Here is a 21,377-nt window from a genome sequence, read left to right as displayed (position 1 = left end):
AATGGCTTTTCTTTCAGGTTGAGGAAGCTGATCTGCATTCGTGCCCGATCATCCGCGGAGCCGGCAAAATTATTCACGTAACGAGTTCCTGGGGAGAGCCTCGCTTCTCCTCCCCCTCCTGCTGCACTGGAGCTGGGAGCAGCCTTGCTGGGAAGGCACTGGAGCTCTGGGGAAGGGGGACAGGGAGATGGTGAACTCCCCAGACTTCAATTACCCCCAGCTCTCACCCTGAGCAGGTAACCATGGAGACATGTGAATCCAAGGCATCCCTGCTCCCCGAGGAGCAGCACATGGATATTTAAATAAACACACTCCGGGCTCATCACTGGGCAAGTGGTCTTGGTGCTTTTGGAGCTGGCTCCCACCTGGAGAAGTCCCAGTTGCAGAGAGGCCATGGAAAGCAGGATTTGGGAGCACCATGCATGCAGGCCTGGGTGTGGGATGGTGGCAAAGCCCCTGCTCTGGGGCTAACTCTAACCTCTAACTCATTCCTCTAACAGGGAATGTTCTCATCCCTGTCAGGGCCAGCTTGTGGGAACACGGGAGGAACGAGTGGGAGCATTACAGACAGGAGTGGACCCTGTGGCAGCATTTGTACTCTTTTGTACATGCCAGAACGGCCTCGCTCGGGCTGGATTTTGGTGTTTGGGAGTTGTTGGAGGGATTTTTACCCCTTCCCACGAGAATGGGAATATGTAGGTTTTCCTCTGCACCTCCTCCCTGAGGTGCTGGCAGGAGCGTGCCGGGGCAGGAGCTTGAATGAACGAATGAAGGGAGTGCTGGATGAGATGTTTAAATGAAGCACTCATCTCCAGGATTTTCTTCATTCAGATTTAGGGATGAAGGTTTTAAAGAGACAGCAGCCAGGCTGGGTGGCACAGCAAGGGGGTGGCTGGCTGAGCAGCTCCGCTGTTTCCCCAGCCCCAGAGATGCCAGCGAGGCAGAGCCACACGGTGTCCTGGCAGTGCCCAAGGAACTGAAGTGGGTCCCCAGCTCTTGGGGATGGGTCACCTGCAGTGCCACCTGCCCGTGCAGGCGAGGAGTGTGCCAGGGGTTGTGTGCCAGACCTGTCCAGGCTCGGTGTGAGGGTAAGGGGCAGCTTTGGGGCATCCAAAGCTCTGTAAGCTTGAAAGCCCAGGATGCTGCTGGATGTCACCAAACCACACAGGTTTCCTGGGATACTTTGCCAGGTGGTGAAAGGAAGAAGCCCAGGGAAAGGGACCTTGTGGTTTGGGCCACCCAAACGAGCCCCTGGGCCGAGCCAGCAGTGATGAGATTTTTGGGGGGCTTCTGTGCCGAGCTCGTCCAGGGGCTCCTCCCTGCCTGTGCTCAGGGGGAATATAAGAAATCAATGTGCTGCCTTGGGGCAGCAGCAGCCCTCGGTGCCAGCGCTGTGAGGCTCCTGGAGTGCCACTGTGTCACCTCCAGGGCAGAAGGAGTGGAGCTGCACCTCTGCAAAGAGGAATGAGAACGGGCTTAAAGAGGGAGCCTGGGATGCACAGCCCCTTCCCGGCTCTCACGTGCCCTGGGAGCAATTTTTGGCTGCTCAGGAGCGGGGTGGGGATGCGCATCCGTGTCCCTTGTCCCCACAGCTGCCCTTGTTTCGGCTGGTTGTCACGGTCACCATGCCCTGAGAGGAGGAGAGCCGCCTTGGGAAAGAGGGATTGGGGACCCCCGGCAAGGGCTGGTGGGGCAGTGGTGGGGGGTTTTCGGCAGGTTTGTGGGTGCCGGCTGACCCCGGGGTGTCCTGGCTGGGCAGAGGGGAGGCTGTGTGCCCCGTGCTTGCCCCGGGGCTGTGTGCCCGGACAGTTACCGCCGTGTTTTGTCTCGGTTCCTTCCCTCCTTTGTTATCCCCCGTCTGGTTTATATGCGAGTTCCCTTCCTCCGATTGTCAGAAATTTCTTTTTCACTGTGTGGGCAGGAGACAGATTTTAACTGTCTCTATTTTCTCCCTTTTTTTTTTTTTTAATTTTTTTTTTAAATTTCGTCTTATCCCCCCTCCCCCTTTCCTTCCTTCCCTGCTCCTCTCGTCTCTCCCTCCCCTCTCCCTCCTTTTTTTTTTTCCCTCCCTTCCCCACGGTTCTTTTCCTCCCTCCCTTTTCCATTACAAATCATGCCTCTGGAATAACCCCCTGCCGGATCCATGTCCCTGGCCCCAGGTAAGCCATGCCCAGCGGGATGGTGGCCCTGGACCCTCCCAAACTCCTCGGGGACATCCTTTTTCCCCCTCCCCTTCCCCCTCTCGCTGCTACCTGTTGCGGACGGTCGGGAGACGCCAGTTGGGGCTGTCTCCATCCTCCTCCTCCTCCTTTCTCTGAGCGATTCCCGGTGGACACCTCCTCCCCTCCCTTCTGTCTGTGCTGCTCTCCGGGATGCGCGGGGCTCCGGGGATGGAGCGCGGGGGAAGGAGCCGCCGGCAGCCCGCGGCCACAGGTGGGTTGTGACTGGGGAGCTCGGGGAGGGGGGGCTCCGGCAGTGATTCGGGACGGCACCCCAAGTTTTTTCCCCCACATTCCCGAGGTTTCTGGGCTGCGGGGGTCGGCTCTCGCAAAGTTTCTACGGAGGGAGTCTCGGCTCTGTGCTTTGGGGGGTTTGGGGGTCCCGGGGGACCCGCCACCCTCAGGAAGGGTCCTACGGAGGCCGTGCCGGGGGCTGCCCACCCCTCATGCCCCAGTGGGTGAAGCCGGATTGAGGTATCACCTCCCCTTCTCTTCCCGGCCTTGGGTGTCCTGGGGAGCCCTGGCTGGGATGCGGGGCAGCCCTGGGCTCCTTCGGCTCCAGCCCCTCTCCCCTGCCAGCCCAAACCTCCGGGATCCCTCTCCTGTTCTCCTCCTGCCCTCGGCACCCCGTCTCAGGCTGTCTCCCTGCACCCAGTCCCGCTGTCTGTGGGTCCAGGTGCTGCTCCCGAGTGCCTGGGTGTTGCTGGTGACAGTGATGAATGAGTGAGGTCCTAAATCGGGCTTTGTTTGCCTGCTTGTTCCAGCTCTCCCAGCTGCTCTTGCCTCGCAGAGCGTGTGTTTCGGTGCTCGTGGCTCCTTGCGCGGCTGGAGCGGGGCCAGGGGATAACACATCCCCCAGGATCCCGGACCGAGCAGCGCTACCTGGAGCCCGCACCGCGTCCCCCGGGGCTCACATCTCCCCGCAGCCCCGGCTGGGCTCACCCCGCTCTCGGGGCTCAGGGGTGCCGCAGGTGGGGCGCTCCGGGCTCGGGCTGTGCCCTGGGGTGCGGTGGCACTCCGGGCTCGTCCCGATCCACGGCCGGGCTGAGATTTGGCAGAGGGAGGCAGAGCATCACGGAAGGCGCTGTCAGCGGGATGAGCCAAGCGCTCGCAGCCTGGGCTGCTGCTGCCGGCAGCTCTGGCACGGCTGGGGCACAGCCAGCACCCTCCGAGTGCCGGCACAGACCCGGCGCCATCCAAATGTCAGTGTTTTGGAGGAATTCCTTCAGCCCTTTCTCCCCAAAGCCATCATGCAGGTCTCTGTGCAGGTGGGCTGAGCTCCCCTGGATGGAGAACCGCAGGACTGGGAGGTGGAGGAGGAGGTGACTGTGGCACCATCATCACATCAGGCCCTGGCACCGAGCTCCCCTCCGGTCTCTGCTGCTGCCTGGCAGAGTTTCTCCGCTCCTCAGTGGTCCTGGAATACCTGGAAAGTTTGTTCGCTGTAGTTTGGGAAGCATTCGCACCCCTTGAGTAGCCGGGGAGGTTCCTCCTCCTCTGCGGCCACACAGGGCAGAGCAAACCCTCTGCCAGTGAAAGGTCGAGTGAGAGCACTGCCCAGCCCCGCCGCACCTTGACACCTCTTTTGGGCAGGTGAGAGGTTGATGCTGAGGCAGAGCCTCCCTCTGGCTCACCCACACTGCTGAGGGCACTAAGGGGACCCTGAGCAGGTGTGTGGCATCTCTGGCCGCTGTGCACCTGCCCCCATACACAGAGCACTGTCCCCTCGGCCCTGGGAGGCTGCAGCCCCCCGTGGCCCATCCCCGGTGTGGCTGAGTCAATGCACCCACCCACCGCATCCAGCGTGTGACTCACAGGCTTTTCATGCACTGGTGTGAATCACTCACAGCCACATCCATGACTTTAGTGACAGCTGAAAGGAGAAATCCGTCTCCCCAGCGCTCCCCCAGCACCTCTGCCGCTGCCAGATGGGCTCCTCGCTCCCAGAGACCCAAGAAAACTTCTGCGAGCAGCACTCAGGTGATGGCAGCCAGAGTTTCTGCTCCTTTCTGCACCCGTGGTTGGGAAGATCCATGGGGATGGCTGGAATTTCTGGATGCACACTGGGCTGATGCACTCAAGGCTCCTCTGCCTTGCTGCCGAGGGCTCCCCTTGCTAGGCTGGGGTGAGTCTGGTGGCGTTCAGGGGTGCATTTTGGGCTGCTCCTCCCAAGGCTGTTCCATTTTCCAGCTCTGCCTCTCTGGGCACCCCTCGTGGCGATGCTGAGCCCCTCGCTGGCACCCTGCTCTGCCCAGCCCCAGCGTGAGCAGCTGGTGATGAGCAAGAGCTGTCAGGAAAAGCTCCAGATCTCCCCCATGGCTTCGGCTGCTCCTCTCCCCGCTGCTGCAGGCTGGCAGATGGCGGTGGCCAGCAGCTCGGCTGGTGGCTGGGATGCTCTTTGCTGCCCTGCCAGAGCCCGGGGCTGTGTCTCCGCCGGCTCCCCTGGGGCCGGAGGTGCCTGTTTGAACACAGAAAAGGCTCATTAATTAATCTCCCCGGGGACCGCTGTCTGGCACTTTCCTGCCTCTGCTGGAGACAGTCCAAAGGAGGAGCCTGCCTTCTCCTGCCTCCCCGGGCAGGGATCCTGCATCCCTCCCCCGCCAGGTCCAGCCTTGCAGCATCCCTGTGTCCCCACTCAGGCAGCCTGTTTAGGAGGAGACGATAAATAAATCCCCAGGGAAGGCACAGCCAAGGAGCAGCCAGAGCTTCCCAGGTGCCTTCCAGGTCCCCATCCTGCCCCTTCCCGGGGTCATTTCCATGCTGCTTTGCTTTATCCCTGCCTGTTGCTCTTGCAAAAGCTCTTTCTGTCCTCCCCTCCCCGGTGCCGGCTCCCCACCAGCATGTCCCCTCCTCGCTTCCTGCTCCCTGCGGCTGAAATGAAGTGCTGGAGTATTTCAGGGATGTCAAAACATAGCATTAGTCACGGGCGTGAGGCCTCGTGCCTGGGGAGAGGCTGCTGAGCTCTCTGTCAGCCTAAGAAATGATCAGGGCAGCCCTGGGGCTGGAGGGGGGGAGAAAGGCTTCGGGCTTTCTCCCTTTCCAATACCTCTGGCATCATCCTGACTCGGCTCTGAGCAGCAGGTCGGGTTTGGTGTTCCCTGGCATCAGTTGTTCCACGATTTCCCTGTGATGCTGGCATGTGAAATCTGCAAAATTCTGTCCCCTCCCCAAAAAAATTCCCGTGTCAAGGCGACCCTCCAGTCGTGCCCAGTTGTGCTGTGTTATTTATTGGCTCAGAAGGGCTGTTTCTCTCCTCTTTGGCAGAGGTGTGTTGGGATCCGTGCTCCCTGCTCCAGGGGCTGCCTCTTGTGGATTTAAATCCAATATTGGGTTTTCCAGGCAGTTGTTTAAACAACGCAGCACAGGCACCAAAACACCCTCTTCCTGCAGTTTGCCATCCACAGCCTGGCTCAGGGTTATTGTTCTATTTCTCCAGTGCCAAAACACTCGATTTCCTCTCACTTAATGGGCAGGGAATGGGGGATCCCATTAAAAACACCCCAAACTCCTGGTGTGCAGCGCCTGCCCCCAGGCACTGGAGATGTCTGAGCCCGATCTCTGCGGGAAAAGCAGCAGAAAGCTCAAAGTTGTCAGGGGGAAGGGGCTGAGATTCATCTGCTCCCGTGGTTCTCTATAAATAAGCACCAACCAGCTGGAAAGGTGCCTCAAAGCACAGAGGTGTGGGCAGGCCTGGGCAGAGCTGAGCCTTGCCCCTGACAGCACATCTCTGGAGGGAGCTCATTAAGCTGTGCCTAATCATTTTGTGAAGTTTTCTGGTGCAGCCAAGAGCGTTTGAGTTCCCCTTGCCTCGTTTGTCCAAGCTGCAGGCAGAAGGTGCTGAGGTTTCCCAAGCAGGGCTGGGAAATTGTACCCGGTTTAAAATTAATTAAACCAGGTCCTTCAAGGAGAAAAAAAACCACCTCTTGTGCACGTTCCCATGTCCTGGATGAGCCCCGTGCTGGGCCAGGGTGGTACTTCCATGTTGGCTTTGAGATGAGTTTTAATTGAAACCTCGTGTGCTGACTGTGCCTGAGAAAATCAGGATGTAACTAATGGGAGTCGCTCAAGATGGTTTTTTATTTGATTTTAATTGCTGTGATTAACTGAACAACACTTTGGGCTACTCTTCCTCCTGCTCTGCCTCTCGTCCTGGCTCCTGGGGGACATCCAGGGAAGGATCACACTCTGCATGTCTGGGGGATTGGGAGTGGGGTTGTCTGTCTGGCCATCTCTGAGCCTCTCCTCTCCCTAAAAAACAGGGGATTTTTTCCTCTGGAAGCAGCTGGTGAGAGGGAGTCTTGTTGCTGTGGGCATGGCTGGAGCTAGGACCCTTCTTATGGTGTGATACAGGGTGAGAAACTCCATCTTAAAATCTTAATATTGTGAGCTGAGGCGTCTGGGACGTGCTGGGAAACAGGGGCCAGCTCTTGAGTTTTCCCCACTCTATTTTCCTCTGCAGGATTTCTCCCTGTGATGGGGTCCCTCCTTCAGTCCTGCCCCACCCAACGATGGCTTTGGATGTTTGATTATGGCTTACTAAGCAACCTTAAAAAAAGCCCTGTTTACAAAAGCTGTCCCTGTCTGGTTCCGTGGGCTGCGCTCGCCGGCTCCGTGTGAAATGTGTCACTTGCACCCAGCGTTATTTTTAGAGCTGAGGTTTGCAGAATGCAAAGGCTGGGCAGGTTTTTCCAGGGTGCCAGATTCCTGGGAGGAGGAGGAGGAGGAGGAGGAGGAGGAAGAGGGGACTGGGTTGATCTCTTGCTCTGTGCCGCTGTGTGGCGGCTGATGCTTCACCCGCGTCCTCTGGTGCTCACGTGGCTTCTCCACATCTTTGTGGGGATTTATGGATCCTTTATGTGCCTCTCTACTTTTCTCTTATTCTGGTCCTCCTTGCTGTGTTCAGTGGTGTTCAGGCCTCCCCATTCCATCTTTGGAGGCTGGTGCTGCCCTGGAGGCCGCTCTGGGTCGCTGGTCACTCCGCCAGTGCAGCCCTGCCCGTCCTTCCAGCCCTTTTCCTTTGCCTGGGAGAGGCTGGATTGTGTCCAGGGTTGGTTGGGATGGACAAGCAGCAGGAATGAGATGGATGTCAGCTTGTCTGGAGCTGGGTGGGCACAGTAACCCTGTGGGAAGCTGGTCCTGGCAGGAGAGCTTTGCTTTATCCAGGTTCACCTTCAACACCTGGCTGTGGAGCTCCTCTCTCTCCTTCCAGCCTGCTTCTGATCCAGCAGTCTGGCACCCTCTACATCAGCCTGCTGTCCTGTAAACCCTCTTTTTTGGGTCCTGAGCTCTGGGAGAGGCTGATTCCCCTTCCAGCCCAACTTATCCTGGAGCTGTCACCCCTGGAGCTGTCCTAGGGCCATCCTCCCTGTACATCCCATCATCAGAAGCGCTGCTGGGTCTTGGAGCCCTTTGCAGTGTCACAGGGGGTGAGGAAGGCTCTTAAATGCCTTTTTGTGGGTTGTGGTGATGCTGAGCAAGGAGGGGAGGAAATCATCTCAGGGTGCAGAGTGGTGATCCAGGGAATCCATGGACATCCCATGTGTTGGACCAGGTCTGGTGACCACAGATAAGGTTGTCCCCAGCCTTGGAGGCAGCAGTTTGGTTGAAATTGAAATGATTCTGTGGGGTGAAGCTGGTTTGCAGCAGGCAAAATCATGAGGAGCAGTAAAAAGGGTGAGAAGAGGGTAAAAGCTTCAAAAGCATCCAAATTTAATGGTGTATGCAATGGGAAGGGCCATAGGAAGCTGAAGGTTTGGAGGCTTTAGGTTTGAAAGCCATCTTTTAAATCTGGTGCTGTTTTTCGTGTGGTGGATGTGATATAAAAAGCAAAACTGAAATGAAGTGTGTCTGCTGTGTTGGAGTCGGCAGTTTACACCAGATAAAATGATGTTTTTGTCTTTCTTCTCCTCCATTCTTGGCGCTTTTTGCCCCCAGCAGATCTCTCCTGCCCCGTGCCTGGCTACCACCCCACACCCTGGGCAAGCAGCAAGACCTTGCAGGGGGAATTTCTCAGTCTGCTGCAGCATTTTTTACCCTTCTCCCACTGAGTTGTGGTCCAGGCTCTTGAGCTGGACCTTTGGAGTGGTGTTTCCCTTCTGCCAGCACCGTGTGGCCAGGGATGCTTCCCATTCCAGAGCCCGCTTCCAGCCACCTGCCAAAACTCTCTGTGTCCCTGCCACGTCTCACTCCACTCACCTGTGACTGTCGTGACTTTGTTTTAGTCACTTTGTCTGTGTTGCTCATGCAGGGAGCAGTTAAGTGTTGCTCAAAGGGTTTATTAGCCTTGAAGCCGTCACCTATTTCCTACTTGTTATTCCAGCTATTTAATTTGCTTCTCGAGAGCTGGAGCTTGTTTTCCCTATGATTCCCTCTGGAGGGAGGGGGTTTTTCATCTTCAGCCTCGGAGAGGAGGGTGATGGAGAGGGCTTTGGTGTGCCTGGGAGCTGGGATCTGACCTGGTGCTACCCCTCGCCAGGATTTTTTTGGGTGACTGGAGCTCGCTCAGAGCAGAAGCTGTAACCTGAATTAATGTTTTAATTATGCTGCTCTCTTCCCCAAGGGCTGCTTTCTTTTGTTTCGAATTTGTTAAAGCTCTTGCTTGCTATCTCGTGTTTTCCCCGCTTCCCTCCCTGTGCAGCTCATCCCGGGATGAAAAGAAAAGCTGGAGCTGCTCTGATGGCTCAAATATGTATTTTACTAATAAAGGCTTGTGCTGTGAATGAAGTGCCCAGCAGCAGGAGCAGAGTCAAAGCAAGGATTTAAATGCCTGAAAAAAAATCAGGTTGGGTAGAAGGGAGAGGGAGCAACTGGCAGTGTTTTCATCTCCCTCTGTTATTCATCAGTTCCCTTAATAATTTAGGTGGGTTTTTTTCCTGTATTAAACAGATCAGACTTGGCAAATAAGGGGAATGTGGCTCCTGGAGCTACAGAGTAAGTGCTGAGCCTTGACAGTTGTCCTTTCTGGGTGATATTGGATTCTTGCTATTAGGAAACACAAGTACCCTACACCAGGAATTGATCACCCTGTCTTGCAGATAATAATAATAATAATAATAATAATAACAACAACAATAATAATAATAATAATAATAATAATAATAATAATAATAATAATAATAATAATAATAATAATATGGGATTGCATTGGGAGATGTTTCCATCTGTCCAGGTGATGCTGCTTGGCTGTGATGGGCTAACTCACACTGGCATGTTGGGGTGGGAATAACCTCCCCAGCCCCTGCCTCGACTTCAGGGGCTTCTCTGAAGCTGGACTGGCTGGATGTGGCCACAGAAGGAGGTGCTGCCTGTGTGATTTTGGTGCCTTAGTGCATGTTATGCATCAGGCTATGGCTGTACATCACAGTGAGGAGAAGACAAATCACCTCCCTCAGGCCATGCATGGTCCCCAGAACAATATATAAAATCTGTCTTGGAGTGCTTAATGTGTTTCCAAAGGGCTGGAGGGTGTGGGTGACTTGAAAAGGTCTCCTTGTGTGTTGGTTGTATTAAATGTTTGGGTTTTTAATCCCTTTTCTCCCCCTGTTTTGGGGCAGATCTGTCGTTTTTTGGATTCGGAGGTTGAAAGCTGCAGGCTCTAGGCTGCTCCTGCTGTTTCCTTCAGTCAAGGAATGTAAACATTGCACTGGGATGTAGAAATGTGTGAGGCTTTTAGTTTGTCATCTAAAGAAAAATTAGCTGAAAAACACTGGCTCTTGTGTTAACTCTTAACTTCTTGTATTAACTTTTTTAGGTCTTTCTGAAACTGGGGACAAGGAGGGAGTGCTGGGAGGGACTTCTGGCCCAGCCCTATTTTGGTTGTGGAACATTTTACTCTGGTGGTGCTTGGTGGAGTTGAGGATGCTGTTGCCTCTATTTCATCTTCTGATCACCAAACAACACAATTTCACATCTCTTCTCCAAACTCATGGTTTTCCCCATCATGCTTCTTTTCTGGACTCTTCAGTAAACCAAGCATGGTGTGTGATTTCCTGAAGCCTCAGTGGCTGGAGCTGCTTTGGGAATTGACAGGCACTGCTGCTCCTCTAGTTCTGAGCCAGGATTGCATCTCCATGGCACGGTGCCTTGGGCTGGGCCAGCCTTTCCCCTGCAGTGAGCTGGCTTTTCCCTGATTTCCTGCCTGCAGACCCCAGGGTTTCCATAAAAAACCAAAGCATCTTTCATTTGCAGGGTCCTTGGGGCACGCTGATGGGTTGGGATGGCACCGAGGTTTTTGTTCCACAGCGGGACCTGGAGCTGAGCTTGGGACTGAAGGGCTCACTGCCCATGACTTTTCTTGGATGGAAAACCTCTGGCTGGGTCAGAGCTGACCCTGGGGATGCTGAGGAGCTCTCTGCAGGTCTGGCTGGTGGGGTTTGAGCCTCTTGTTCCCTGCTATGCACCGTGAGGGCAGGCACTTGGCACAGGAGATGTCTGAGCTCTCTGCATCAGCCTGGTGGGATTCAGTGGTCCCTGTGGGAAGCCCAGAAACAAAGGTGGAATCAGACCAGCTCTCTTGGGTTTGGGGTGAGCTCTCACCCCTGCCACTCCTCGTTAAGTCCCATTAGGTGACAGCCTGGTGGCTGCAAGCTTCTTACTCTCCCAAGGCAGCGTGGGGCCAGCCTGTGTTTCCATGCCCTGCTTCAGACCTGGGGGTGAAAGTGCAGGTTTTGCTTCTTAAATAATGAGCTGCTGCAGTGGATGCTGAACTCGATGGCAGCACTGACAGACCGTGGTAGCTGCTGTCCTTTTGTCCACAATATGTTGTTATGGAATTGGGTTTTCCCCCTCCTCTTCCTTTTGACTTAATTTGGCATTTGCAGCACAGAGGAATTTCTGGGAGGCTGCTTCTACTACAGGTTCATTCCTTTATATTTTTTTAAATTTTTTTTTCCCTTTGCTACAGTAGATTTAGAAATTTATCACTGCTCTGATTTTTTTTTTTTTCTATTATTATTTTTTCCCCCCCCCTCCTGGCATATGGAAGCAGCAAAGCTTGGAAAAATTGCAATCCGTTAGCCGTTTCAAGCAGGCTCTGCGTACACGGGGCTCCACGTCTCGCAGCAGGCTGAGATTTTTTAGAAACACTCAGTACTGGCCTCGTGTTACAGATCCTGTGGGATGTGGAAAGCACCCAAACCTCTTTTAGAAATGCATTGCTTGGTGTGTAGTGTCCTCAGCCAAGGTTTATTTGGAGGGGGGGTTAGGCTGTGTGGTGGGGTCTGTGCTGTGGGGTTTTGGTTTCCAAGTGGGATGGGAAAGCCTGGAGGTGAAGGGATCTTGACCCAGAGGTGTTGGCTCAGCTCCTGGCAGTTTGCTGGGGCGGTGTGGGACACCCTTGGAAGTGAGGTGAGTACCTGCTTTTGGATCCCCACCAGGCTATGGGTGGTTGGCTGGAGATCCAAGGTGGCTGGAAAGAGCCTGAAACCCCTGGGGATTATTCTGGCTTCTAAAAAGCTTCCTCAGAAGGGCACCTTGGGTGCCAAGGCTTTGTTGGGTGTCTGGCACTGCAGGGATGCTGACAGCTCAGGAAAGCTCTTTGCAGGTGGCTCAACACCTTCCTTGGGCACTCACTGGAGCTAAAAATCTTCCTTGCTGAGCTTCTGGGGCCAGGTTTTCTCTGCAAAAATAAACCTGAGCATGGCAGAAACAAACCAAGGTGCAGCCTGTGTGTGCAAGGCTGGGGATCCATCCCAAGGGGCTGTGGGATGTGCCTGGGAGTTGGGGGAAAATGTGAGGGATCTCCTGTGGTCTGTATTGGGCTGGCTCAGGTGTAGGAGTAGTTTTAGCTTGAAGGTGTCGGTGCTTTGGCTCAAGGGTGGTTTTGGAGGAGATGTGGCAGATTTATGCCTTTGTGTCCAACTGGTGCTTCCTCAATAAATTCTGGAATGGTTTGGGTTGGAAGGGACCTGAAAGATCATCTTGGTCTAGCACCCCCTGCCATGGGGGGACACTTTCCACGAGACCAGGGGCCTTGAACACTCCCAGGGATGGAGCATTCACAAGCAGGAGAGAGGGGGGAAGAGCAAAATTCTGACACAAGGCCTGCTTCCTCCCTCTTGTTGGAGCTGTTCACTCACAGGAAAAAGGACCAGGCCAGACCATTTGCCTTCACCTGTTTTCCTGGACCCATGGCATCCCTGGAAGCACTCAAGGCCAGGCTGGATGGGGTTTGGAGCAACCTGGTGTCTCTGCCCATGGCACAGGGGCTGGAACAAGAACACATTTAAGGTTCTTCCCAGCCCAAACCATTCACTGAGGCATTGATTCAGCAGGCCCCAGTGTCACTTGCAGTGGGGGTGACAACCTGAGCGTGTGGCTGTGGGCCAGAGCCTGTGAGCAGCTCCTGGAGCTGGGGAGGCCATAAACTCAGTCCTGGAAGCCACTGATTTAGGGGAAGCCTTGTTTTTTCTGGAGATTCCTGGCTGCAGTGCTGACCCTGTGCCAGGTACCCAGAGAGACGGAGGATCCCATCTGGGTGCTCACAGGCCTTGTGCACCCCTGTTTTAGCTTGGGACTGTGACAAATTGCTGGCCCTGTTTTTAGGGACTGTCCAGCCCATTTCAGGCAGAGGGAAGGGTGTAAAACCCAGGAACACTCAAGTGTAGTATTCCCAAAGGGTGGTTTTGTGCTGGAATGTGACGGAGTTTTTACTCACCCCAGGCAGATCCACAGGCCCTGGGGGAAGGCTGCAGCCCTCACAAGTGGCTCAGTTGGCAGCTGGCACACAAACAAGTTTCAAAGCAAGAAAATCACCTGGTTTAAACCTGGAATGTTGGATGGCAGTCATGTATCAGTCTGGGGAGGGTGGATGTGTCAGCACGGTCCCTTCTGGGAGGGATGGGTTTTGGTTGCTGCTGCTTTGAGCTGTGCTGTGAAGGACGATTGCTTGGTTCTCCCCAGCTCAAACATGCTGCTGGTGCTCCTGCTGGCAGCCAGGATGGCTGGCATGGGGAAAATCAGTGGTGTGAAGCTATTTAGGAAGGAGTGAGTGAGCAGGAGGAGAGAGAGAGAGAGGGGGAGTGATGCTGCCAGAAATAGCCCTGCCCGCTCCCGAGCTGCCGAGGGGCTGGAAGTTCTCACCACCACCCCCACACTGGACACCAGCAGAGCCCATTGGCTTCCAGCTCCACTGTGGACAACTGGACAGGGCCAGCTGGCCATGAGGATCCCCCTGGTGTGTGCAGGCCGGGTGACAAACGCCCTCGGTCTCGCGCCACCGGGCCTCAGCCATCCTGGAGATGTGGAAAAATTCCAGATGGCAGCTCTTTTACACTCCCTGGTGTAAAAAGAGCTCTCTCTGTGTGTGTGTGTGTGTGTGGCCTGTGGAGGAGCCTCGTCTGGAGGAGCCTCTCCTTCCCAGAGTTGGAGAGGGATGGATGGGGAGCCAGCAGTGAGCGGCCGCCGCAGTGTGAGGGCTGGTGTTTGTAAATACGCTGAAGTCGAGGTGCTTGGTCCTCCAAGCTGCTGCAAAAGGGTTCCATGATGGATTTAGGAGCAGGCTGAGCTGTGGGGCATCATTTCAGCAGGGAGATGGAGCTGATGAGCGGAGCAGTCAGCTTGGGTGGGTGCAAAGCTCTCTCTAGCTCTGTGCCTGCTCAGCCAGGGCTGTGGAGAACCCTGGGCTGGACCGATGCACATCTTATATAAAGACTGGTGTAAGAAGTGGCTTTTTTCCTGCTGGATCTTCCCAGGCTGCAGCTGTCAGCAGCACAGAGCTCAGAGGTTGGGGCTTAGGCTGTTATTCCTGGCTGTGCCTGCCCTCCTCTGCTCCACAAATTAGTCTCATCCTTAATTTGAGCTCATTTGCACCGCGCTCAAGTGTCCCACAAAGCGGCTCTCTGGCAGGAAGGTTGCTGTGGCACACATTATCCCAAGAAATGTGCTTCAGAGGGATGGAACAGCAGAAGAGATGAAATAATGCCACAAAGAGGAGAAGGAGGGAAGGCACTCGCGGCTCGGCGCCAGCGATTGTAGCGAGCGGATAAAAGAAGGGAGAGCAGCGCTGGATGAGCTCTTGTTGAAAGGAGAAACATTTAGAGGAGGGGAGAGGGAGCCTGAGGATAAGACAGTGGCTTTGGTCCAAAGGGAGGTGCTGGGATTGCTGGCTGTGGGGAAGGAAGGCAGATGGTGGGTGATCAGCACCGCTGTGGCTGAGGTTTGGAGCAGGGATCAATGCCGGAGCTGGGGGCAAAGCCCTGTTGCTGGAGGGAGAAGAGGCCACTGAGGGTGGCTGGGGTCTAGCTGGGTGTATCTGAAAGAGAAGTGCCTCCAAATGCCGTGCTCCATGCCTGTCCCCTCACCCAGATGGGTTCCAAGAAGCACAGACCCTTCTCTTGGCACCTCAGCAAAGCATCAGGGCTCATGGCCAGGCTGGCTTAGACCATGGCCCTCTGCAGGGTCCAGCCTTTGGCAGCCAAGGGGAAGCAGCCAGGCTCTCCTGAGGGATTTGGTGGCATCCCCTGATCAGGAGAGGGGCCCCTGGGACTTCCTGGGAGTGTGTGCATTGAGTAGGAGGTGAGAACTGGGTGCTTGCTGAGCCAGGTTATTAGTCCTGGTGGAAGAAGCAGGATTGCTGAAATGTTCTTTTTAGCTCCACAATAACATTTATTTGGTTTCTTCCCATCTCCCAAAGTGTGGGAGAAACTGGGCTCAGAGGATGAGCTCTGGGGGTGTGCAGCAGCTTGGAGTGGATGAGGATGGCAAAAACAGGGAAGGATGTGGAATGGGAGGAAGGGGAGGGGCTGGTGCAGGGTATTGGCCCTGAGCAGCAGAGTGTCCTGGGACATGCTTTCCTAGCCAGCAGGGAAGCTGGTTGCTGGCTGAAGGGTCCTCAGGGCCTGATTTGTGCATGTGTGATGTTGCCAGGGCAAGAAATTGCCTTTATTTTGTCCCAAACCCTGCTCAAGCCAGGATAAGGCAAATCCACTCGGTTCTCTGTGGTTTGTGATGTGAAGAGGGACTGGGTGAAGCAGCAAAAGGAAAACCTGCTTTTCCCCCCTCTAAGGTGGAATCAGGAAGGTTTTGCTCTGTTTACCAGGGATTTAGGGCTCAGCTCTGTCCTAATGCTCGTGGCTGCAGCTGCTGGTGAGGACCCTGCAGTGGAGGATGGATAGTGCGTGCTCTCCATGGAATTCTGGAATGGTTTGGGTTGGAAAGGACCTTAAAGACTATCTCAGACCACCCCCACCCCTTGCCATGGGGGGGACACCTTCCATGAGACCAGGTTGCTCAGAGTGGCTTTGGACACTTCCAGGGATGGGACATTCACAACTTCCCTGGGCAACCCTCACCACCCTCACCTGGAGGAATTTCTTCCCCCCTCCCAGCATGGCAGGCCAGACTTATCCTTTATCTCCTTCCCTTCTTCACTGTGCAATTTGTGCAAGAGGTTGCCTTCATTTTTGCACAAACAATGAGACCTTTTCAGCGAGTCTTTGTGCATAATGGGAGCAGAAGTCAAAGAGGAATAAAGCCTGCTGTCGCTCACCTTTGTACCATCCCTTTGTTTTCCCCTCTCAGGGGTGCTGTGACTCCTTTTGCCAGGAGTCTGCCGTTTCCAGGATGGAATAATTACACCTGTGCAGGTCTATTAAGCCCTGACACACATTGTGGTTTGTGATTCAGCTCAGCCAAGGCACAGTTGGAAATGAGAGCTGGTTTTTCCCTTCCTTTGCCAGGTTAAACATCGGTTTTGTGGCCATGGGATGCTGCAAGCCAAGGTGTCCTTCCTGCCCCTCCATCCCAGCTCCTGGCTAAGGCAGGTGTTTTTGGAGAAGCCAAAGTTGGAACATGAAGCCAGGACTGGGATGGGTGCCACTCAGGCTGGGGACAGCCCTCTGGGGAGCCCAGGGTGTTACAGACACCTCTCCTGTGAGAAGTGCCTGAGAGAACCAGGCTTGCTCAGCCTGGAGAAGGGAAGGCTCTGGGGAGACCTTAGAGTCCTTTCCAGTGCTGAAAGAGGCTACAAGAGATCTGGAGAGGGATTTTTAAGAGCACAGAGTGACAGGAGAAGTGGGAACGGCTTCACATTGGCAGAGGGCGGGGTTAGATGCGATATTTGGAAAAAAAATTCTTCCCATGGCAAGGTAGTTTGAACTAAATGGGCTTTAGGGTCCCTTCCAAGCCAAATTATTCTGAGATCCTGGGATCACACGTGTCCCAGGACCAAATCAAACAAACAAACTTTTCCCAGGGCAGTGCACAGGAGAACTGAATGCTTCATGCATGGCTCCCTATTTTTCCTTCTCTGTCTGCATCAAATCCTCTTTACATCTGCAATTTTGAGCTGACCTGATGTCCCTCAGCAGCAGCAGCAGCAGCAGCAATGCTCTCAGCTCCTTCCTGCAGGCTGCCTCCTCCCAGGTGCTCTGCAGCGAGGAGCCAAGGCTGGCTGCCTTCTGCCAGCAGTGCTTTCCCAGAGGCTGCTCTATTTATTTTTAAAAGCATTTTCACTTCTCTGTTGCACAGCAACTTCTAACACACCCTGGCTCACGAGCTCCTGCTCCTCTCCATACCCTGGCAATTCTTCAGCTGCTTCAGGGCTCAGGGAGATGGGGATTGATGCTGAACTTTGATGTCGTGCGGGTTCTCTTGTCCCCTTTGAGATGTGCCAGCTCAGGCTGAGTTACCAGGCTTGGCAGCACTGCTTCCCATATTCCCATTCCTTGGGTGTGGGAGCAGCTGAGGTGTGATGTGCAGAGCCAGCGCTGCTGCTGTGCACCTAAAAAAATAAAATAAAATAAAAATGTAGATTTGTGCTGTCCTTGGGGTGATGGGGGCTCTGTCCACGGCCACCTGCATGGCTCTTGGATCACCAGATATCCAGATGCTGCTCTCCCTGTGCCTGTGGCTGGACAAGGGGATAGTTTGGGGCCCATGAGCTGTTTCCATACCTGTGCTTGACCACGGCAGGGAGCCCAGGAGGGCTCTGCCTTCCCCTGGAGCATCTCCTCATGCTGGGGGTAGAGGGAGAAGGGCAGCATAGCTCCATAGGGGTGACAGCCTGTACTCTTCTGCAGGAGCAGAGCTAATTCCTGGAGGGTGGCCTGGAAATTATCTTAAGGAGTCCTGGCTGTGCCCTTCTTTGGAAAGCAAACTCCTCAGGGCGCTCTCTGGCTGTGCTCAGCTCTGCTGGGCTCTGGACGCCGCCGGCGCACGGATCCCTCTGCCTTTCCCATCCTGGATCATTCCTACTGCCAATCTTGGTCTCTGCTGCTTGCAGAGCCGCTCCCACCGGAGCAATCCCTGTCCCCTGCTGGGTGGAAGAGCTCCTGTGTGGAAGGGGAGCGCTGAGCTGTGCCAGGCATCGTCTCTTTTTCCCTGTTCCTGCCCACGGCGGATGGCACACACCCCCTCAGGTCTGTCTGTCCACCTTTGCTCTGCTCTCCTGGGGATTTGGGATGCTGGCATGGAGCTGCAGCTGGGGGTGGCAGGTTGTAGGTGTGGTGGATGTGTGATGCCTTGAGCTGCAGAGACCTGCCTGCCCAGCAGGGAGAGGGGTTGAGACGTCTCAAAGGCGGTGCTGGGAGAAGTTGGGGTTGTTAGGATGGGTGTTGCCCATCACTGTTCCTGGTTCTGCCCCTGTGCCAGGCCAGAGAAGCTGGTGTCTCACTGCCACCCCAGCAGGGATGTGCTCTGAAAGCTCTGGGGCTGGGGTTTGCTGCCTGCAGAGGTCCTGAGGTCCTGCTCCTCGACAGTCTCCATCTCTCCTGTGCTCTCTGTGCCGGAGAAGTGCTGAGTTCTTTGATGTGCATTTATATAAATAGTCAGTGGTGTTGTTTAGCAGTTGCTCTTAAAGGAGAGATGAGACAATTTCATGTTTTGCTGTTCCTAAAGCTGATCCCCCTGGGAGTGCTGCAGTGCAGGAGGGCTCCTGTGCTGGGGCTGTGCCCTCGTACCCCTGGGGACTCACTGCCCTTGGAGATTCCTCCTGCCTGGGATGGGGCCTGAGCAGCAGCCTGGCTCCATCTGGGCTCAGCTCAGCTTTTCCTGGGAAGCAGAAGCGGTGCTGAGCCCTGAGGAGTGGACTCTGCAGCTGGAGCATCAATCCAGCAGTGACAACGCTGGTGTGGCAGAACAAAAGCTGTTTCCCAGACCAAAGGTTGTCTGGTGTCTGCTGCTGAAGCTTCTCCCCGCCTGAAGCAGCTCCTGGGTGTTCTGAGTTTGGCTCTTTCCTCCATCTGATCTTTGCAGGTGTTCCAGGTGTTTTTGTTGTGCTGTTTTGGTACCACCATGCTCCAAAAAACAGTGTAATATATGAGTGGGTGATGAGAAAATGATGTTTTTTGAGCCAAGTGGCCTTTCTTTGATTCCACCATGTCCCTCTACCCTCAACACACTGGCACGTGTGATGCTGCCTTTCCTGACTCTCCCATTTTGGAACAAAATGACCTGACCCTTTCATCCACACCTTTTGCTGTGTGTAGGATTAAATCTGTGCAAGGAGCCTTGCCTGTAAACATCCCTCCTTCCGTGGTGTACAAAGCTCCCAAGCCTGGAATGCAGCCCTAGCTCCCACTGGCTCCCAGGGATGATGGGATTCATCAGCTAGGATTCTTCCCAGCAGAGCCACTGCAAACCTGCTGCTGCTGGGGGATTTATGGGTTTAATCCCACAAACTTTCACCCTGCATCAAATGACTCAACTAAAAATAACCCCCTCACCTGGAGCACCCAAGGGGGGGACCCAGGCAGGGTTTAGCCACCCCAGCATCCATGTCACTGCGAGGGGAAGTGCACGTGGCAGGAGAGGAAAAGGCCACGAGGATGAATCAGCCTCTCTCGCAGCCCATCTGTCTCTGTTTGGAAGGGCCCCACGCTGAAATTCTTTCCCAGTGCTCAGAGATTCGGTGCTCTGCTTTTTTCCACGCTGTGTGAGCTCCTCTTCCCCCCTGGAGGAGCAGGGGCTGGTAATTAGCAGCTCAGGGCAAGCATGGCTCAGTGGAGAGAGGCTCTTGATTGTCCTGGAAACCGAGTGGTTTTTCCCCCCTGATGTGGGGAAAAACAGGTCAGCGAGTCAGAGGGAAGATTTGGAGCATCCCTGTGCCTTGGGAAGGGTGGAACCAGGCCAAGATATCCCAGCCAGGCTGGGGAGGAGACATCTCCAGTGAGCTGGTGAAATGGAGAATCCTTGCCTGATTTGGGGTGTCCCCAAGGTGCTTGGGAGCAGCATCCTAGCTGCTCTCATATAAATTTATATTATGTGTATATATAGATAGTATCATATAAATTTTTCATATCGATGCCTTAAGTTTTAGCTTTCATATTTTCCAGATTCTGTACTGCACTGGTATATAACTCTGAACTTCAGAGAAAGTGTTAGCAAGTTCCCTTCACGGTTCAATCAAACAAAACATTCCTTTTCCAGCCCCAGAACCAAGGACACCACTGCAGCTTCAGGCCCAAAAAGCACAAAGGAGGGAACTGAGGAGAGCAGTCTGGGAGGATGGGACTCCAAAACCTGGAGCTGTAATTGGACAATTAACCCCAAAACTTATAAAAGTGTGAGAACTTGTGACCTGCTGTGGTGGGTGTAGCCTTGGCTGGGCCCTTGTACTGCCCAAGGTGTATCTTTTGAAGGCCTTTTTAATAAATACCTAATTTATTCCTTTAATTCTGTCTAGCCTCTGTTCCAGGTAGCCTCTTGAGGCACCTATATATATATAGATATATATATATTTAACAGCTTCTTGTTCTGATGCTGCTGTCAAAATCATCCTCCAAATCCCCAGGGAAGGCTGCTGGGGTGCTGACCCACATTTGGAGGGCTCCAGCAGCTGTGGAATACTCCACAGGCAGGATTTCTCCATCCTGCCCTCTCCAGGAGGGGATCCCTGCTCTCCCAGGGTTTGTGGCAGTGCTGGAGCTCAGCAGTGCTCCAGGAGAAGTTCAGCCCTGTGGACCTGCACAGCATTAAACCTTTTGCTTTAACTCCGGGGGTTTTTGGTAAAACTTGTTCAGCTAATGGAAGCAAAGAGCTCACCCAGCGCCTTAAGTGCTTAAGAGTGTGGTTATTATGGTAATACATCGTCACTTGGCTAAAGGCTTGATTGCTGCCATTGTAACACAAACACACCCGCAGAAAAACCCTAAAAGGAATTTCCTCCTCGGAGGGCAGCGCTGCTGCTGGGAACCTGCTCCTCCCTGCAGCTCTTTATTAGTTAATCAGCTGCCAGAGGGAGGGGAATAAAAAATGTGAAGCATGGTGTGAGATGTCAGGGTCTCCTGCCTGCTGGGGTTGGGATAACAGGGTTGGGTCTCCTGAGGATGCTCAGGAGAGGATCCCCGTGTGTTTCCTCTTCTGTCACTTGGGGTTTGGTGCTTGAAAAGCCTTTTCTCAGTGGTTTGTGGGGTGGGTATGATGACTTTGTGTCCCTTTTCAGCACACACTGAGGCACAGGCCAAGGCTGCTCAGTGTTCTGCCCCAGTTGGGGGGGAGGAAGGGAAGGGAAGGGAAGGAAGGGAAGGAAGGGAAGGAAGTCTGAGATCCCCACATTTATTGCTTTTAGAATGAAGTTTGGGAGGTGAAAGGTTCTGGAAGCTTCATTTTAAGGTATTGAAAGCCGGCTTTGTGTCACAGTGCAGCAGTTCCTTGGGTCTCCTGTATCAAATACAGACCAGCATCCCATTGCTGGACAGTGACATCCCTGTTCCTGTGGCAGGGGCTGTCCCATGTCCCTGCTGCATCCCACTCACACCCCCAGAGATATGGACAGAGAGCATCAGCCAGGATCACCTGTGGGAAACCACCCAGGGGGGTCAATACTGGTGGATATGCTGTTCTCCTTTGCTGTTTTTAACCATTAATTGTCATTAGTGGAGGTGGGAAGTCCTCTTCTGCCTGGCTGTTAACAGGGAGCTGTGTGGCAGCCTGGGTTTATTCCCAGGAAAGGGCTGATTTGCAGCTGGAAGGGCCCAGAGGCACTAAAACCTGAAGGGAGCCTACAAGAAAAATGGAGAGGAGCTATTTCTGAGGGCCTGCAGTGACAGAGTGGGTTTATTAGTTCACACTGACAGAGTAGGTTTATTAGTTATTAGGAAAAAATTCTGCCCTGTGAGGCTGGTGAAGCCCTGGCACAGAGAAAGTGTGGCTGCTGAAAGTGTCCCAGGCCAGGTTGGATGGGGCTTGGAGCACCCTGGGACAGTGGAAGGTGCCCTTGAT

Source organism: Parus major, chromosome 8 (assembly GCF_001522545.3).
Source record: "Parus major isolate Abel chromosome 8, Parus_major1.1, whole genome shotgun sequence".
Lineage (NCBI taxonomy): Eukaryota > Metazoa > Chordata > Aves > Passeriformes > Paridae > Parus > Parus major.
This window is presented reverse-complemented; position numbering follows the sequence as displayed.